The sequence below is a fragment of the Heloderma suspectum genome, chromosome 5 (genome assembly GCF_057233095.1).
Source record: "Heloderma suspectum isolate Gila_16-S chromosome 5, 16-S_ref, whole genome shotgun sequence".
NCBI lineage: Eukaryota > Metazoa > Chordata > Lepidosauria > Squamata > Helodermatidae > Heloderma > Heloderma suspectum.
Genome location: NC_139462.1, coordinates 141221081 through 141237792, shown reverse-complemented (window position 1 = coordinate 141237792; position 16712 = coordinate 141221081).

Here is a 16712-nt window from a genome sequence, read left to right as displayed (position 1 = left end):
CTCTAGGGAGCTCATTCATAAGCTGGGGTGCCACAGTAGAAAAGGCCCTGTTCCTGGTAGCTACCCTCTCACTTCCTTTGGCAGGGGCTCCTGGAGAAGAACCCCTGAAGATGATTGTAAGGTCCAGGCAGGTAGATATGGGAGGAGGTGATCCTTCAGATAACCAGGACCTAGGCCATTTAGGGCTTTGAATGTTAGTAGCAGCACTTTGAATTGGGCCCAGACATAGACTGGTAGCCAGTGCAGCTGGAATTGCATAATGTGATCTCATTGGCTAGTCCCTGTTAACAATCTTGCTGACCTGTTTTGGACCAGCTGAAGTTTCTGGATCATTTTCAAAGCCAGTCCCACATATAACACATTGCAGTAATCCAGATGAGAGGTTATCAGAGCAAAGATAACTGTAGCTGGGCTACCTCTGTCCAGATAAGGGCGTAGTTGGTATATCAGCCTAAGCTGATGAAAAGTGCTACATGCCACCGAGTTCAACTGTGCCTGAAGTGACAGTTCTGGATCTAAGAGCACCCCCACATTATGAACTTGATCCTTTAGGGGGAGTGCAACCCCCTCCAGAATAGGTTGAACATCCCCTAGCTGGGCAGACGAACCACTAACTAACAGTACCTCTGTCTTGTCTGGGTTGCGTCTCAGTTTATTGGCCCTCATCCAGTCCATTACCATGCCCAGCCACTGATTCAGAACAGCCACTGCCTCATCTGGATTTGATGAAAAAGAGAGGTAGAGCTGGGTGTCATCCACATATTGATGGCATCTCAGCCCAAACCTCCGGATAACCTCCCCCAGCGGTTTCATGTAGATGTTGAACAGTATGGGGGATAAAATAGAACCCTGTGGAACCCCATGGCATAGTTGCCATGGCACAGAGCAATAATCCCCCAGCACCACCTTCTAGAATTGGCCACCCAAACAGGAGCTGAACCACTGCAGCGCAGTGCCTCCAACTCCCAACCAGACAAGCTATCCAGAAGGATACCATGGTCGATGGTATCAAAAGCCGCTGAGAGGTCCAGGAGAATTAACAGGATCACTCTCCCCCTGTCCCTCTCCCATCAAAGGTCATCCCACAGGGCGACCAAGGTAGTTGCCATTCCAAAGCCAGGCCTGAAGCCCGATTGAAATGGATCTAGATAATCCATTTCATTCAAGAGTGCCTGGAATTGTCCTGCAACCACCCACTCAAGCACCTTGCCCAGGAAGGGGATGTTAGCCATTGGCCTATAGTTGTTAACATCCTCCGGGTCCAGGTAATACCTGCATGAAACCACTGAGAGAGGTAATCCAGAGCTTTGAGTGAGGTACCTCCAATATGCTGGTGACCCCCAGCTCTACTGCTGTTAGTCAACAGAAAGCCTGACTCAGGGATTGGGAATCAACCTGTTATGGAAGGGGTTGCATTCCCCCTGAAAGAACAGGTCCATAACTTGGGAGTCCTCCTTGATCCTACACTGTCCCTGGATGTTCAGGTGGCAGCGGTAACAAGGAGAGCATTTGCAGAACTACATTTAGTGTGCCAGCTGAGACTTTTCCTGAGTCAATCTGATTTGGCAACAGTTATCCATGTCCTGGTTACATCAATATTAAGACCAGTGTAATGTGCTCTACATAGGACTACCCTTGAAGCGTGTCTGGAAGCTTCAGTTGGTGCAAAATGTGGCAGCTAGGTTGCTAACCGGTGTATAGTAACATTAGCATATCATTCCAGTATTGAAATATCTGCACTAATTGCCAGTCATTTTCTGGGCTCAATTCAAGGTGCAGGTTTTAACCTTTAAATCTTCAAATGGCTTGCGGCCTGGCTATCTAAGGAACCACCTATCTCATTAGGAACCTGTCCAGTTATTAAGAACTGCAGGAGATGCCATTTTGGGGGTACCATTACTTAGAGAAGTCTGCTTGATGTGAAAGGACGTGAAAGGGCTTTCTCTTTGAAACGGCGGAAGGCACTACCTCTGGAGTTATGACTGATCTGATTAATTGTGATTGATCCCTCTGCTTTGCTTTTAGAAAGGATGTCAAGACACATCATTTTAACATAGCTTTTTAATGGTTTTAGGGGGAGTTTTTAATGCTGTTTTTAATTACTGTATGATGGATGTCACTGTTTGAATGTTTGATGTCATTTTTGTTATTTTTTAAAAAACGTTTTACCCCACCTTGGTGGTTTTCAGAAAGGCAGGATAGAAATACTCTAAATAAACAAACAAATAAATATTAAATTGAGTTATTAAACTGTTGCCTTTCCCACTGATAATTTTAGAACACAGATGCCTTGCATGTTTACCCACAGACCAGGCACTTATTGTTAATGAGCAAAATGTCAAGTATATTGTTACCCATCCTAAAAGCTGTGAAAATAGCATTGCCATCTGCATGCGCCTCCTGCTTTTGCATGATATTTAAAAATACGAGCACAGACATTAAATTAAAATTTGCGTTAATATTCTAGACTAAACAGATTGTGATTCTGCTGACTTTCTCTATGTCAGCATTTAATTTGAGTCAAAACTTCACTTGCTGTAAACGAGTGCAGTTCCATGGCCTCTCTGTCAGTTCTTGTTGTTGTTCAGTCGTTAAGCCTTGTCCGACTCTTCGTAACCCCATGGACCATAGCACGCCAGGCCTTCCTGTCGTCCGCTCTCTCCCCGAGTGTGCTCAAGTTCATATTCATTGCATCGGTGATGCTATCTAGCCATCTCATCCTCTGCTGTCCCCTTCTCCTTTTGCCTTCAATCTTTCCCAGCATCAGGGTCTTTTCCAGGGAGTTTTCTCTTCGCATTAGGTGGCCAAAATATTTCAGCTTCAGTATCTGTCCTTCCAAGGAGCAGTCAGGGTTGATTTCCTTTAGGATGGACTGATCTGACCTCCTTGCAGTCCAGGGGACTCATAAGAGTCTTCTCCAGCACCACAGTTAGAAAGCATCAATTCTTCGGCGCTCAGCCTTCCTTATAGTCCAGCTCTCACAGCCATACATTACTACTGGGAAAACCATAGCTTTGATTATAAGAACCTTTGTCGGCAAGGTGATGTCTCTGCTTCTTACTATGCTGTCTAGGTTTGCCATAGCTTTCCTCCCAAGGAGCAAGCGTCTTTTAATTTCATGGCTACAGTCACCGTCTGCGGTGATCTTGGAGCCCAAGAAAATAAAATCTGTCACTGCTTCCATTTCTTCCCCTTCTATGTGCCAGGAAGTGATGGGGCCAGATGCCATGATCTTAGTTTTTTTAATGTTGAGTTTCAAATGAGCTTTTGCACTCTCCACTTTCACCCTCAACAAGAGGCTGTTTAGATCCTCTTCACTTTCTGCCATTACTGTCTGTTCTTACCAGTTCATAATGTTTTTTTCCAGTAACCTACATGGAACACATAATGTAGTAGCACATTTGACACAGAAAATAGATCTATCCATTCAAGGTATGATTTAAGCAAGGATTCGCACTCTTCCATCTCTGTCCATCTCTGAGCCATCTCTGATTTGGCCCATCGGTGGCAATGTTCTGAGAAGCCAGGTGGCAAGTGAGCAAGTGGAAGAACCTTCCAAGTCAAGACTTCAGCCTGAGCCCATGGGTGGTTCTTGGGAGACAGCATCTTCACTGCTCCTCCTTGGCTCAAAGTCCAGTGGCTGCCCATGATCCTCTGAGATGGGTTTGTACGACTCCCGATCCGACTGTCCCATTTCATACGTTCAGTGATGGGTGGCATTAGAATACTGTAGAAGAGTAATGTGAGTCTGTCCCCTCAACCAAACAATAGCGTCTTGTGTGGACTGCAGTGGTCAAGAGCTCTGGTTTGCAAGATTCTTTCCCCTTTTACAAAATAAAAGTCACTCAAACCATGAGGCAGGGCTAACCTAAGGCATTTTGCTGCTTGAGGCAAAGGACAAGATGACCCCTACCCCCATTCCTTGAAAAGAAGCCAGCTGGACATATGTAAAGTATCTGCTCTGCTTCTGAGCTGTGGCCCAATATTGGAACATGGACCACCTCCAACTCATGGCAGACTTTTAGTGTGAATTAGAGACTATGAGCATAAATGGTAATGCAATCCATTCTGGGAAAGAGGTGGTGGGTAAATATGAGCCTTAGTGCATCTTTATGCCAGCTATCACTATTGATAGTGTGGCTTCTGTCAGTGACACTTTGCAAGACCCCCCCCCCCCGTTGTTCTGTCTTGTTTTTCGAAAACAAAAACCTTTCACCCTGCAGAAGCTGCAAACAGTTCTCCAAGATTCTAGCAAACAGCAATGCATTTTAAATGCCTACCTCTCTCCACCCTGAATTATATCCATGTCCACTATCTTAGATTTTCATATAATTTGACTATAAAACTGTCAAGTGTGCGTAGATTTAAAGCATGCAATGCTAATATATCTTGTTAAATTTGTTCAGCCTCTCGGTGGATATCTGTCAGCTGCACAGTGTGGTTAGAAAAATCCACAGCATGCAAAAAAAGTAGAAAAGCAAAATAAATAATGGGAAAAAGTTGAACTTTTCCAATTACTTTTTAGGTTTTGAAAGGTTTTTGTGTGTGTGTGTGTGTGTGTGTGTGTGTGTGAAAGAGAGAGAGAGAGAGAGAGAGAGAATCCTACACATCCTTAGAACATATTGACCATAAAAATGTGCAGAATAAATTCACACATGCATTCTGTCCACTAAATGCTGCACCTTTTTGGATGCATAATAAAATGTTGGTAGTGCAGATATGCTTTTGGATCTCATATATTCTTTGCTGCTGCTTCTGAAAAGTGTCTGGAAACTTCAAGTTGCAAATACTGCCATGAAGGTTTTGACTAGAGCAGGTTTTGCTGAGCGTGTGGTTCCATTGTTATTTCAGTTTCATTGGCTTCTGGTCCATTTGGGGGCACAGCTAAAAAACTCAACAGCTTTAAAGACCTAAATGGAACCTTGATACCTAAAGGCCAGTCTCATTACATCTAGCCCTACCCATCCATTGAGGTCAGCAGAGGAGGCCCCACTTTGTATTCCATTGCTTTTAGAAGTCCAGCTGGTACATACGGTTGCTGTATTCTTAGGGCTTCTGGGCAGCAAATTAGATCTCGGACTGCCTGTCTGTTCCTTGGCTCCCCCTCACCATTTCTCTAGGCCTTAACTTCTCTAGCTCCACCCCTTTACCAAAGGGCCAGGCTCCTAGTCCCAGGTCCAACCCACATATTAGATCCTTGACTTCAAAGAGTTGGCAACTTTGTAATGTCACCAGGGCCAGCCATATGACATCACAGAGCACTGCCTTATGACTAGAGTGGTCAGGTATCCTACTTAACAGAGGACAGTCCTCTGTTTGAAGAGCTGTCATAGGATAGTCTGTTTGAAGATGTCCTCTGTTTGATGGGCTGTACAGACCAAGTCTGGTTTCAAGTCGAAGAACCATAAGAAGGGTGAGCAGGGGCCTTGAAGCTGCCCATCAATGGTTCGCACCTGACAGCAGACTGAGCAGCCACACAGGTCAACCAGTCAATCTTCCTCACAATGGTGGGATGCATTGTGTTTCTACTTAAATTATACTATCTCTAAATTTGCATTTATACATATAGGTTAGCATATGCAAATATAATGCAAAATAGGGCAATCTTTTGTCCTCTTTTGTTTTTGCAGTATGTAAGCGGCCTCCCTGCTTATGACATCACTGAGCAGCGCTTCCTGAGTCTCAGGCCTTGGAGTGCTGGACACCTGGCAACCCTAGCTGGCAGTCATATGAGAGAGGGACTTCTCTGTAACAATGTGTCCAGGCTGTGGAACGCTCTTCTTCAGGAGATTTTTGGGAGCTCCATCTGGCTCCCTCCCTTATGGCAAAATTAAGGCATTATTCCATCAGGCCTGTGATTTAGAATTTTTTTTCCTCTGCAGCCTAATAAGTAATGTTTTTATCTGCTGTAACTGTGTTTGCATGGTTATTCTTTTATTCTGATGTGTTGTGGTTTTAAAATCCTGATGTTGTTACCTTGGCATTTTTTTTAAAGACAGAAGCATGGGATATAATATTTTAAAATAAAATAAGAATCACAGAGCTGGCGGGGGGGGGGGGGTCTTGTAAGCTATCTAGTTCAACCCCTTACTTGAATCTCCTTTTTCTCAGTGAAGTCAGGAACGTATCCTCTTTCAGTTTAAGCTTGGACATGTCACAGATAAAAACTCATTTTGTGATTATGCCCCATGTTATGCCAATAGACAGATAACAAGAAAATAAGGTGCAGAACAATCCACTGTAAATTGGTGTACTATAGTGGCAGCCAAGCAAGTTGTTATAGGTTTGGGGTTATTCTAAATGGCCTTTTCAGTAGTCTCTTACAGCCCCATGTTTCTGACTGCAAAGAGATCTCTTCTGACTTGAATTCTTGACCCACATATTTCTGTAAGTGTGGATGCCTGGAAGGAATACCTCTTAAAACCCAACAAAGGACAGCTGAGGGCCAGTAACACCTCAGAGACATGTTTCAGTGGGAGTTAGGGTAGCCCAAGAAATCATAGGTGATGGGTGGAGACGACTCACCTGTCTTTCACCTGCAACACAAGTGGAGGGGACAAGTGAGATCTGTGTGTGTTGCAGGAAGTTACTGCTGAAATGGTCTGCAAAGGAGGCAAAGAGCCAACTTCGCTCTCTGCAGGAAATTGTTTGGCCCTATGGTTTCCCCTAGAAATCTGATGGGGAACAGGAAACTTTTGGATGCTGTGAACCTTTTACTTATGCCCAACCTGCATATACATGTAAATAAATCTCACACAATGCCTTAAGTCCCCAGTGACCTCCTTCTAAGGAAATTGAACCCCGAATAAGTGTTAGAACTCCTGAAACTTCTCACCACTCCTAAGTAGATTGCATGCACACAACAACACTACTGCAAGGCCGACAGCTAATTACGATTATGGCACAACATGCAAAGGAGTAAATTTTCAGACGCTCTTATGCAACAGAAACACAAACTGTTAACATGTTCTGTTCTTCTCCCAATGGGATAACCTATTTGATTGCAACATTTTCTGCTATCGAGACTGTTTGTTTCTCCTAATGGTTGTCTCAGGCATTCTATTTTTGTACCTATTATGTCTAGTTAAAAAAAGAAACTGCTGAAAATTGTATCCTTGGTGTATGCAGGATAGTCAGAGGTGAGTGAACTCTACAGGATTTATGGGTGCTGCTTGAGGAAAATACCATAACAAATTCTGGTAATGAGACCAAGTTCTGTTTCTTTGGACTTCTACAAAGTTCTTTTTCCAAACCAGTGTAGAAAGGCATAAAAGGTTACAAGGGGTGGGGGGTGGGGTGGGGGAATGCAGTGTTTAGCCCCAAGTGACTGGACAAAACTGGATGATATTATGTTTCTATTGCCAAAACAGATCCATTTGGTACTAGATATGTATATTGCTATTATGTATTGTTCGCTTATTTTTGGCTGCTCCCTTCTTGGGAGAGAGCCTCTTCGAAGGATCCATTAATGCGTCATAGCCAGGAGTGTTTTTGCATAGGAAGCTTTCAGTGCAATCCTATACATGATGACTCAGAAATAAATACCACTGAGTTCAATGGGGCTTACTCCAAGGTAAGTGTTATAGGATGGCAGCCTTAAAGTGCCTCTTGTTTCAGTCAGTTTGTAATATGAACATAAGACTTACATCCGCCAGAATGTCCATTTGCATTACATTTCCGCTCTTTGCATTCTCTTCTTCATGGACGATGTCAGGCATGAACATAAATTCGCTGAGGGAGGATCAAAGGTGATTTAAGGCTCCCATGTGCAAACCACTCTCACCTGCACAATCCTATAGCTATCTACTCAGACGCAAGTCTCATTTATCTCAATTATTTATTATTCATTTATTGCATTTATATCCCACCTTTTTTCCTCTTGCAAGGAACCCAAGGCAGCTTACATGATCCTCGTCCTCTCCATTTTATCCTCTCTAGAACAACCCTGTGAGGTAGGTTGGGCTGAGAGTCTGTGACTGGCCCAAAGTCACCGAGTGAGCTTCCATGGCCAAGTGAGGACTAGAACCTGGATCTCTGATTCCCAGTCCAACACTCTCACCACCACACCATGCTGGCTCTCAATGAGGCTTACTCCCAAGTAAGTGGCTATACGATTGCAGTCTAGCCTCCTTCCCATTATAGGGATGCCTCAAATTTACCTGGCAAATGGCTGCACCTACAGGCCTAACTTCTTTCTATTAGCGGGACTTCTGAGTGAAAATAGTTGGAGTCAGAGCAAGGTAGAGAGCTACGTACAACTGCGGATGAAAGGGATGACCGATATTCCATTATAGCACTGGCCTATGATTATGGACAATGCCCTGCTGAAGGTCCCCTCAATTCATGAAATAATATCAGCAGGGCTAGTAGCAGAGCCTTATCAGTTATGGCCCCTAATTCTGTGTAACCTCTCCAAGGAGCCTTGCTGGAATATCCTCCTGCTAGCATTTGGCAACAGGGTGCAACTTCATTTTAATTTAAAAGGGGAATTTGTGAATATCTATGTGGTGAGTGGATAAATTTGTGTAACTTTAATATTTCTTTAATATACAGTCAGGGCCAGAAATATTAGAACAAGGATAACTGTTTTGGCAGTTGCCCTCTGTACACCACCACACTGAAGTTGAAAGGAAACACACCTAGATGGGAGCGAAGTCAAGACTTTCAGCTGTAATTCAAGGGGCTTGACAAAAGTGGGGCACTAACCATTCAGGAAGGACAGCCAGTGGCATACACACACTCCCATCATTGGTGGCTCATAAGTAATGGAACGAATGGCTAAAAAGCGGCTGCACAGCCAGGTGTGGCCTGCTTCCTGGATACCCCATGACCAATCAAGCAGATAAAAGGCCTGGAGGTGGTTCTGAGTGTTACATTTGCATTTGGTAGCTGTTCATTGGAACTCCCAACATGAGGTCCAAAGAGGTGTCCGTGTGAGTGAAGGAGGCCATCATTAGACTGAGGAAACAAAATAAACCCATCAGAGAGATAGCAAAAACAGTGGGAGTGGCCAATACAACAGTTTGGAACATCCTGAAAAAGACGGAATCAACTGGCAAGCTCAGCAACAGCAAAAGGCCTGGAAGACCACGGAAGACAACTCAAGTGGATGATGACCGCAGAATTCTGCTCATGGTGAAGAGGAACCCTTTTACAACATCTAGCCAGGTCAAGAACGCTCTTGAGGAGGTAGGCATGTCATTGTCAACATCTACAGTCAAGAGACGGCTTTATGAATGTAAATACAGAGGCTTCACAACAAGGTGCAAACCACTGGTAACGCTCAAGAACCGAAAGGCCAGATTAACCTTTGCCAGCAAACACCTAAAAAAGCCTGCCCAGTTCTGGAATAAGATTCTTTGGACTGATGAAACCAAGATTAACTTGTACCAGAACGATGGGAAGAGAAAAGTATGGAGAAGGAAAGGAATAGCTCATGATCCAAAGCATACCACATCATCTGTCAAACATGGTAGAGGCAGTGTTATGGCATAGGCATGTATGGCTGCCAATGGAATGAGGTCACTGGTGTTTATTGATGACCTGACTGCTGATAAAAGCAGCAGGATGAATTCTGAAGTGTATAGGGCTATACTTTCTGCTCAGATTCAGCCAAATGCTGCCAAACTGATAGGACGCTGCTTCATTTTGCAGATGGATAATGACCCAAAACATACAGCAAAAGCTACTCAAGAGTTTCTCAAGGCAAATAAGTGGGATGTTCTTCAATGGCCAAGTCAGTCTGATCTCAACCCAATAGAGCATGCTTTTCACTTTCTGAAGGCAGGACTGAAGGCAGAAAGACCTACAAACAAGCAGCAGCTGAAGGCAGCTGCAGTAAAGGCCTTGCAAAGTATCTCGAGGGAGGAAACTCAGCATTTGGTCATGTCCATGGGTTCCAGACTTCAGGCAGTCATTGACTGCCAAGGATTTTCATCCAGGTATTAAAGGCGATCCCTAAGTTTGAAATGATGTTGGTTTGTTCCATTACTTATGACCCACCAATGATGGGTGTGTGTGCATGCCACTGGCTGTCCTTCCTGAATGGTTAGTGCCCCACTTTTGTCAAACCCCTTGAATTACAGCTGAAAGTCCTGACTTCGCTCCCATCTGGGTGTGTTTCAATTTCAATGTGGTGGTGTACAAAGGCCAACTGCCAAAACAGTTATCCTTGTTGCAATATTTCTGGCCCTGACTGTATATTATCTTAGATTATTTTTCAAGGGTTGTATCCAGAGTTAATCATACTTAAAGTAGGCCTACTGAAACCAGTGGGGCATAAATTAATCCAGTTAGATTAGTGGCCTTCCTTACCCTCTCCATGGTATTCCTTGCAGCCTCCTGAAAATGCTACACAGAGGGTCAGAAGACCCTGTAAAATGGGGTGAGTTGCGGTGTGAGGAGGTGGATGCAGCTTCTTCTTCTTTTTGAATATATTTTTATTTATTTTATCTTTATAATTGAAATAAACAACACCAAAATTACCAACAACCTGATCAATACTACAATTTCCCAACAATACAATATTCTGATGAGGACACCACAATAACAAAGAGAGAAGGAAAAAGAAAAAAAAAAGGAAAAGGGAGGAGAAAAGGAAGTGTAGAAAAAAGAAGATTCTTTCCCCTCCCCTCCCCTCCCCTCCCCTCCCCCTCCCTTCCCCCTCTCCCTCCCCTTTAAAGAATTAAACTTAAACTCCAATACCCCCTGGCCTCCGATGCTATTCTTAGGGATGTACAAAACACTTACCTTGCTCCATGCCGGGCAATCCGTGGCGGGGGGGGGGAGGTGCTCTGTCCCTCCCCCCGGAATCCTCCCCGGCCAGCTCCACTCCATTTGCATGGCTGCCTTTACCATGATAGGCTACATAAATACTTACATAGCCTATCACGGCAAAGAGCGGGGGCGCAAATGGCGTAGCGGCCGCCATTTGCGTCCCCGCTCTTTGCCGTGATAGGCTACGTAAATACTTACGTAGCCTATCACGGCTGACTGCAAGGATGCAAATGGCAGCCGCTACGACGGCTGCCATTGCGGCCGCAGCAGCCAGGCAGTAGCCGGCCGGGAGACCAGCCGGAGCTGCTACATCCGCCGCCAGAGCCTCCGCCAGAGCCTCCGCATCTGCCACCACCGCCGCATCTGCCGCCAGGTAAGCTCCATCCCAGGGGGATTCCGCGGGGTGGCGGGGGGGAGGCCGTTCTGCCACAGATTCCGGGGAGCTGGATTCTAAAGAATCCAGCCTCACTGGAGTCTGTGGTGGAATTCTCTGACATCCCTAGCCATTCTATTTTAAAAACTATATAACCTTAACAATCTTACAGTTTAATAAACAACCTTACATTTCAATATCATATCAATCTTATATCAAAGAAACAGGCCTACAATTCATTCCCAGAAGCCTATATTATATATATATATATATATATATATATATATATAGTGTTATATAATAATAAACCTAATATAAACCTTCAACAGTAAGACATTTTATACTAGATATATTAAAAAATTTAAAATATTTTAAAAAGCAAGAAAAAACGAAAGATGAAAGAGAGTAAACCAATATATGTATAATCATTTATCTTCTGAGCTAGCCTGGATCATGTAGACTAAACACAAACAGTTAACAAAGCTTGTTTAAAGATTCCAGTTCATGGGGTAGTAACAGAATTCTCATGCATTTTTACATTCAGCCATGCCTCTGCCATTTCATGATTTTGAAACTTCTTCATCTGACCTTCAGACACAATACAAAATGTAGCAGGATATTTTAAGTAATATTGTAAGTTCATTTGTTTTGCCATATTTTTTGCTTTGATAAAATGCCTTTTTTTATTCGCCACCTCTTTGATGTAGTCTGGAAATAACATAAGTTTATCTTGTTTCCAGGAAAGGCTTCCACCCTCTCTTGCCAAATGCAGGATATAATTCTTTGTGGAGACTTTTGCAAATTGAACTATGATTGTGTAATCAGTCCCTTTAGCATTTGGCTCATGAAATGCCTACTCAATATCAAGTAAATAATCAGATGGGATAGGGAGTATCTCATGCAAAAGTTTATCCACAAAAATAGGCAATTTTACATCATTAGACAGATTTTTAATCCCAATAATACGTACATTGGATCTCCTCATGAAGGCCTCCAGTTGAGAAATTCTATCAGAGGCATTTTTAAAACAAATTTGTGTCATAGTTTCATTTCCTGCCACTTGGTCTTCTAGCTCATTAATTTTCATCTCCATTTTTTGCCATGATGCATTAATTAAATCTACAGCTCCTTGCAAGGTGGTGATGGAATTTTGGATTAAATCCAACCTTTTGGCTTGCATGGATGCAGCTTCTGAGAGCAGAGTCTTTCTGTCAACGGAAGGCAGGCCTTGGAACTGACCCACTGTCTTTAAACTTGGTAGACACTTTGAACATGCCTTTGGAAAGTGATCTCTACATATAATCAATATAAATGTATTACAAGAAATACATGATAAGAAAAATAATAAGCATGAAAATGAGGATTGTATTTGGTCATCAATTGGACACCTTTGAAGTTCTGGGAATGAACCAGTGAATGTCAAAAATGGATAATTTTTGTGGCTTATTCTTGGCATTTGTTCTCTGGCTATGATAAAAGTTATCCCTTACCAGCAAATGATGGAAAGGAACATGACATTTGATTATTTTCAAGGGCACTCAGGCTAGACATATTGGCAGCTACGTGCCTGCTGCTGAAAACAGCAGCCCTGTGTCTTATCCTCCCCTTCCCCCAAGTAGCATCTAATGAGGCAAGACATATGACATAATGCCATTGTGCTGTTCGTTTCCCTGTCCCCACAGGTGGCAATAACTGCTGTAGTTCCAGTGTCAGTTTAGTTTCAGACCTACCAGTATATGTCAGAATTGGCTGTTTTAACTTAAGAATTACCGGCAAATTTCAATATTCGCCATGTTTCTGACATTTACTGTAATACATTATAAACTATATTGCGCGTATATCTGGAAAATATACACCACTCATCAAATGGTAGCCTTGTTTTCTCAAGCCATAGTTGCAACAACAAAAACTGCAACCAAAAAGATGAAGTGACACTCATAGAGTATACATTTTCTAAAGTATAATGTGTTTCCAGTATGCATGCTTCTTTTCAAAAAGAGCTCATAAAACTAACAAGCTTTGACTCTGATGATGCCTCAAGAGCAAGAGAATAGAATATGGTACTCCTGGTCGGACACAATTGAAACCTTTCCAAAAGTCCATTAACTGGGATGCGAAGTGGCTTCGATATTAGGAAAGCTTTCCTGTTTCCTCTGAGATTCTGCCATGTCTTGAGAGAGTGCATTAACAGAGTTAATGGAGACAAATTAATGGATGAGAGAGAAGATTTTGGCTTTTTTCTCATTATGTGTAGTCAAGACCCTTTATTTTATACACTCTGATCCTGCCCAGGGGACTTACATCTTTGGGTTTCAACCAAGTATTCTCTGGCAGTAGGGCAGATGGATTTAAACCTTATGGGGGGAATATTAAAATGTAAATGGAATACACAAATGCAGCAAGATGGAACAGGAAGACCACAATTGTAGCCCTTCTATATCCCAAGCAAGGGGAGAAGGAGAGGTGCCGAATTTCTCTCTCTACAGAGAAACTATAATAATCACACCATAATGCATCATTCCCCTCAAGTTTCCTGTTTGCTACCTGAAATCCCTTTTGCCAGGGCTAGGCAACCTTTTTGGGCCCATAAGCAAATTTGGCAATTTGAGAAACTGTTCTGTGGGCACTACCCAAAAATGGCTGCCATGGGAAGCATGGCTAGCCACAAAGGGCAAGTAACCTGTCTGAAAGACTGAGTAAAAGGCAGAGGTGGGAGGTGAGCCTCAGCATACTAAACAACTTTGTACCCAGTTTTCAGCACCAATAGAAATCTGTTTCATGGAAGGCAAACTCTTTTTCCCTCTCCCCTCTTTGCCAGCCAACGCATTCCCCACATCTCTCTTTCTCTCTCGCTGTGGATCACCACCCACACACTCTCTCTCATTCTTTCTAACCCCAGCTCATCACCCACAGACACTCACTCTCTTTCTTACACACACACACACACACACACCACACCCATCCATCCTCCATCCATGCACGTTTGTTTGTTTGTTTAAAACATTTGCATCCCACTCTATATCATTAAGATCTCAGGGCGGTGTACAGATAAAATCAATTTAAGCAGTATAAAACAATAAATAATTTAAACACCTAAAACATATTAAACCATTAAGCAACCATTAAAATCTAAAACAATAAAACAGTTAAAACAGTGTGCTACATTAGGGATACATCATGCAAGTTCCCCATGTAACCATCACGCATACATACACATCCCTCCCTTCTCCTCCTCCAGCACCCAGCATGTAATTCCTCTGGCCCTGGAGAGTTCAACTCATTTAAAGTACCGAGGTGTTCTCTAACTATCTCCTGTTTTTAACTATAACTATTTAGTATGATGATGTTTGGTTTTATCTATTCTAATTATATTTCTTTTTCATTGCTGCATGTAACCTTGAGACCACTTGCTATGGAAAGGCAACTAATGTATTTCATTCATATTATATATAGAATCAAATAGATATAGATGAACAGTGGGGCTATGAGCCAATTCTCGCCAAGGGAATAAATATGTGTCTGGGCTGTACCACCTCAGACTGCAGGTAAGAGCTCCTCAATACAAGTATGTTACCTGTACACAGAACCCTGGTGTGTCAAGGAGAGGGCTTGGCTAGAGACTTTCTCCCTATTACCTATATGCAGGGAGAATTTTTGGTTTGGGTTTTTTGTATGGAGGAGCATTCAGTCATATGAGTTATAGAGCATCTCTGCATCATCCTAAAATCCCGTGTTTAAAACAGGGCTTTCTGCTTCCGTTTTAAATGCAGGATCATGATGGACTCTGTTTACACACACTTCCTTCCCCGCACCCTTTCCCCCTCCTTTTCCCCCCTATCTGAGTCTTCCATATGTTTCACTATACAGCTCCTAGATGGTGCTGCGGTCTAGATTCTCTTATTGTAGCTTTTCCTCTTTTTATGAGGGAACTCAAGTGCTGTAATTTAATAGCTCATTATCTCTGACCTTAAAAAAAAAAATGGAATAAAGGTTATTTAGCACAGGAGATGCCCTGGAAGCTGACAGTGTCATCTAAAGGACCAGCAAACTTCCATGAGTAACCAATCTCAATAGCAGGGTAAAAGTGCTGTGTGAAGAAGCCCATAATCTGCAATCTGAAATAGTACAATCCGGACACAGATTGATCACCTCTGTGAGAAGTTAGGCCTGAGAGTCAAACTACATGTAACTTTAATCGCATGGAGCCAAGGTTTATCTTTTTATCTGACTCTAATGAAACTACCATGCTTCAGGAGGGGAGGGTTAAACCTCCCAGCACCAGAATTTCTCTCTTGATATTCTCCCCACCACCACAGGGGGGAGGGGGTGAAAGAAGGGGGAAAGCTTCAATTGACAGCAATGGAGACTTCTTCCTTTTTTAACACACCCACACATGGGGGGAGATTTTGGGGAGGGCCAAACAGTGAGGGGAGGTTTAACCCTTCTCTCCCAGAGCATGGTGGTCTCTATCTGAATCGAGGCCACATGTGCTTGCACTAGAGTAAAAAAAAGAAGAAGACAAGCCTTAGTTACACACGACACTATTAGGGTGATGTATAGTTTGGCTCTAAGGGAGGGTTGTTGTTTTTCAACTGATGCTAGCTCTTTGGTTATGGCAAGACTAGAGAACTAAGAAAGAGTGGGAAGACTTCAGACGTGCAGGATCTATTTTGCTTTTTTTTCACTAGAACCCTGAGATTGGAGCCTGATGTAAAAGATATGCACTTAGAATTCTCAGCATTTGTTTTGGGTACCATAACTGAAGGGAACTCACAGCCCTTCCATACACAAAAATCCACTCCTGGTTGCCCCAGGCTTTTTCTATTTCAGCAATATATTTTAGAGCAGGGTCTCTGTGTTATATTGTTAAACAATTAAGGGAGCAATCCTATGCATGTTTAGACAGAAATAAGTCCTACAACCCCCAGCATTCCCAGGAATGCTAGGAGTTGTAAGACTTTTTGTATGTCTAAACATGCATGGGATTGTGCCCTAAGAGACAGAAATTCTTGCTGATCTATTGCAAACCACTCAGAGCTCCACCAGTAGATCCAGGTCTTCCTTCTGCCCACCCCTGAACTAAGAGTCACACAACCATTACTGTTTACATGTACCTGGTTGCTGTTGATGCTACCTCAGTGATTGCTGCAATGCCGATTCAGATATATGCATAATATTTCTGCCCACAAGGTACAGCTGTTGTGTGTTGACATATCACACAAGAAATGGACTTTCCCAAGGGACTGGGCATTGCTTGTGTAGCTTGTAAACATGTCATGAAGCTGAATCATGTGGGTGGAAATTTTTTTATGTGCCCGGACCAGCGTGGGAGCAACTGAGGAAGCAGCAGCGACTACACACATCGATGTACATGAAAGCGGTCACAGGTAGGTGAAGGGGGAACATTCAGCAGGGAACATTTTGCAGCTCCAACACGTCTCCATCCTTGGGAGGTTTGCAATGTGGAGCTTCTATAGCCTAATGTTTTATGTTTGTACTTGAGTTTTAACATGATCAGAATGGAAGCTCAAGCCACGCACAGGCTCTGTCCTGTCATAAACTG